The sequence below is a fragment of the Trichomycterus rosablanca genome, chromosome 13 (assembly GCF_030014385.1).
Source record: "Trichomycterus rosablanca isolate fTriRos1 chromosome 13, fTriRos1.hap1, whole genome shotgun sequence".
Taxonomy (NCBI): domain Eukaryota; kingdom Metazoa; phylum Chordata; class Actinopteri; order Siluriformes; family Trichomycteridae; genus Trichomycterus; species Trichomycterus rosablanca.
In genome coordinates, this window is record NC_086000.1 from 6,431,985 (window position 1) to 6,436,531 (window position 4,547).

Here is a 4,547-nt window from a genome sequence, read left to right on the forward strand (position 1 = left end):
CTTAGCTGTTTGCAGTTTGCTGCCTTGGCTTACCAGTTTAGTGGATACTTTAAAATTGGTTATTAAATAACTAACAGAGGTGTAATAAGACTGTTGGATAACTTTTCTATTTAGATAAATAAAAGCACTGTATGCTACAGATTCTGATCATTAACAGTACAAAACAATAACATCCCATGCCAACAGTGCGATCAAACAAAGCTCCAGAGTCCAAGTTAAGTCATCCAAGTAAAAAAAAAACTAAAATGCCCATTCCATTAGTATAAAACAGGTTAGAATGCATTGTACATTCTATTCTGTGTATATCGCTTTCTGGTCTGTGAAGCAATGTACTAATTCTACAGTCCTTCTAGTTACTTTGATAAACACATCCAATCTGGTGCTACTGATGGCTAAATCATTCATAACAATGTAATATTTTATATCCAAAACCTTCGCCTGCTTCCTCCATTACATTCTCCACCTCCAACTGCTGCCCTTGGCATTCCCTACTTTCCTGTCTGATTCAGTGCTGTAGTGACTGACTAAGTTCTAACTCAGTGCATTTTGCCAGGTGATGTACTCATCATGGCATTGGCTGCCAGGACTGTCCTGTCTATTAGAGATACCCTTTCTCACCGCCCCTGGGCCATCTGCCTGACGGGTTGCCTATTGATGACAAACTGAATAATAATCGGAAAAAGTCATACCAGATGATGGTGTTTCTCTATTATGGAAATTAAGCTCAAATGATTCTTCAGGAAATTATGTTCTTTTAAGTTTAAATGTAATTTGTACTTAACATGTTAATATAAGGGCAGCTACTGAAGAATGAAGTTTACAACAGAAGTTAGGGTTGTAATCTTACTTACTAGCATTTATATATAAGTTAAGGGTTGTTTTTCAGATTTGCAAGTTTGTCAGAGCAGCTGTAAAGAGAATGGAGTGGAAGGGCAGTTGGCCCAGATGACGATGATGGAGAAATGGCAGTGGAGTTTTAAACTAAATAGTGTTAGTGTACTGTTATTTTGGGATGAGAGTTCTATGGGACGAATGGTGCTGAGGATGGAGCCACAAGAAAGAAGGAGGAAAGGAAGATCAAAGAGGAGGTTTATGGATGTGGTGGGGGAAGACATGCAGGTGGTTGTGATGACAGAGGAGGATGCTCAGAAAGAATAAAATTCTGTGCGACCCCCTAACGGGGAAAAAAACGGCTGAAAAAAGATTATTATTATTTCATTATTTGTATTAGTTCCACATTTGTATTCCAGCATACAGACATTAAGGTCTTTTAGAAAAATCACAATACTAACCAAAAATAGTGTAATCATGGTAAAAACACTATATTTTTGTTCCAATCAGTGCTATTTATTTAAATAAACTGTATGTACCTTAAAAGTTTAGATTACCAAAACAACTTCCTTGGAGATAATAAATGTTTAGCCTTTAATCTTTGCAGGAATTTAATGTAGTTACTTTTACATCTCTTACAGTTTGTGAATATGCGTGTTGGGTTATATTTAAAAACACACATTAGTGCCTCTCTTTCTATCTTTCAATACATTGATACAGAATGAATCTAAAAATAAATAAAAGGAAGAAAATATAACTAACAAAATGTTTCCATGACAACAGCATTGGTGGATGATCTAAAAATACAAGAGTGTTATTTTTTGTAAATTTGGTCAAAGTCAGACATGAAAGTAATAAACAGAAATACTAGCCTCAGACATGGCTTGTACCTTGATCGCTTGCATCAACTCTACTTACTGGTTCACTGTGCAAAAATACCCTTCAAATTACGTGGCACTGGGCAGATTGCTTTGGTAAGGTATAGATTCATAAAAAAGGGCTGATTTCTCATTGGTTGATGTGTGGGGTGTGAAGCTAGGAGAGGTTCATGGACTGGTGACATAATACATATGGGTCAACACACTTAATGTAACTCTATGCCAATGAGACTAACAGCTAATACAAAGCCCTAAAAACATGAAACTGGATTTTGAGTTCCTGCAAAAGTGGGACCTAGGTGGGATACACTGCACCAAACAGACCCAAGCTGTTGAAAATCTGCTTTCCTTTATGTATGTGAGCCCAGCAAGAAGTGTAATTACATTCATGCATATGTTTAGTTTAATTCATTTCCTCCCAATCTAGTCGTATCCAATTACCCGATTGCATTATGCTTTCTCTTTACTGATGTTGATCTCCACACTGGTCCCCCTTTGACACGTGTGCAGTAGTCGACTGCATCTTTTCACCTGCATGAGGTGAGCTTATATGTGGATCAGCTTTGTGTATGGAGAGCCACACCCTGATCAAAGCATTATCCTTTGTCTCTGTGCAGGCGCAATCAATCAGCCAGCAGTGGTCGCAACTGCGTCAGTCATGATGTCCTGTATATCACCCCTTTTGAACAACAGCCAATTGTTGTTCATGTAGGTGCCCAGCCTGCCGACAAGTTCGAAATGTCAGCTCTGGTGTGCTAGCGTGTTTTACTGCTGCACCACCTGAGCGCCCAATTCAGATGTTTTTTAAACAGAAAGTTTGGGGATAGGTTTAACATACCAGGTTGTGTTTAGTCATTATTCTCTAATAAATAAGTGAAACAGTCACTTGCTAAAGATTACATGGTAATATAGGCTACTGCTTTTTAATTATTCTACAACATTACCTTATTTATGGTGACAGCACTGTGTTCATCATTATTAATCATTATGAGAAAAAAGGTAGTTGGAAATCTATTACAGAAAAACATACAGATAAAAACAATGGCGATTATAAAACCTGCATTTGGAAATGTATACAGTAATCTGGTATTATATGATGCAATTTAATACCCTGCACAGACTTTTTTGTTTCTATATTTCTTTTGTCACGCCTGTCCCTTAAGTGGTTTTCTAGTTTCATCAGCACCTGCATGTTCCTTAAAAACAACTGAGTATTCCCATAGGTAATAGGAACAAAACAACCAGAGAGGCTCAACAACACTTAGGTAGTTAACCTGTAATGATATCACCCTATATACCCTGCATCTGTATACAGCACATACACAAGTTCCACAACAGGCTGCGTCACGTGTAAAATGTGAGCAGTGAAGAAGGAGCGTTTATTAAAGGCCATGTGAATCTTTTCAGTGGTTCAGGGCTGACTGCTGAGGACTTCTGAGGATTGTCATTGTTGTTCTGTGCTCTTAGGCTTCAGCTATAAATGAAAAGCCTTCAAGAGAGAAAATAAAGTGGTGTATAGAAATGATGGTTAACACACTTTAAAACCAAAACCGCAGATCAAATTCATTTTGTAAACACTGGGATTCCAATGTCTTAAGTTAATGTCAGTAAGTCTATTCTACACAAGCTTGTCTAAAGCAATGTCTATTTAAATATTTTAGATTTTTAAAAGGACCATCCTTTTAGTCTTTAACAAGACCTAGTACATATTATGTATTTGCTATGGAATTTAACTATTAACACGTCTCTTTCGGAATGAACCAGAACATCCATTGAGGCTTTCTTGACCAACATTAGTGTCCATGTTACTTTGTTAGATAGATAGATAGATAGATAGATAGATAGATAGATAGATAGATAGATAGATAGATAGATAGATAGATAGATAGATAGATAGATAGATAGATAGATAGATAGATAGATAGATAGATAGATAGATAGATAGATAGATGAAACCTAATTAACTTATTAATCCTGAGGAAAATTGGTTCGTTACAGCAGCAAAGACACAGAACTCTGCACGTATTGCACAACCATACAATATAGAAAACAATAAGGGAAGGATATACAGGGGCACTGCTATATACAATATGGTGTAAAAGACTATGTACAGTATAATGTAAAGTATCAATATACACATTGTTATTACATAAGTTATTACTTGATGAAGTAAGCTACAGCTTTATACAGCATTTTATCTATTAATATTTGCCTAACAAAGATTTTGCTTCATTATTACTAACATTTTGTTTTGTTTAACTAGTAACCGATTAATTTTGATTAGCCAAAAAAGGGAAATCCAATTCCCAGAAGAGTAAATGCGAAGTATTAAAATGCAGTTTGCAATGGCGACATGACAAAGTGTGTCAGTGTCAAATTATACAGAAAAAGTCATTTTCCTTGTCATGCTGTCCTAAGCTTTCTGAGTCATATAACTTCCTGTGAGGACACACCGGCTGGTACCGCAGGGATGTCATGCTGCTTGTCCCTGATCCAAATGACAGGGTGCAAATCTTCTGTTGAACCCAAGCTGTTGCTTGTCCTTATTACAGATCAGATCACATGAGCGGAAGCAAGACGGCAAGCAGAAAAAAAATATTTTTGCTATCTATAACTTGAATTATATACTTACATCTAGTCATTACGAACACCTCAAATTATAACAATTACCCAAGCAAGAAATGTATTCTAAAGCAGAAAAGAAAATTCATATGCCTTTTATAACACTCACTCAGCATGTGTGATTAATTAAAATAACAAAACCCTAATTAATTACAGCTCCTCTGGAGGATTTCCCTGTTAGCTTTAAGGAAAGTGCCAAGGGAATAACGCAGACAT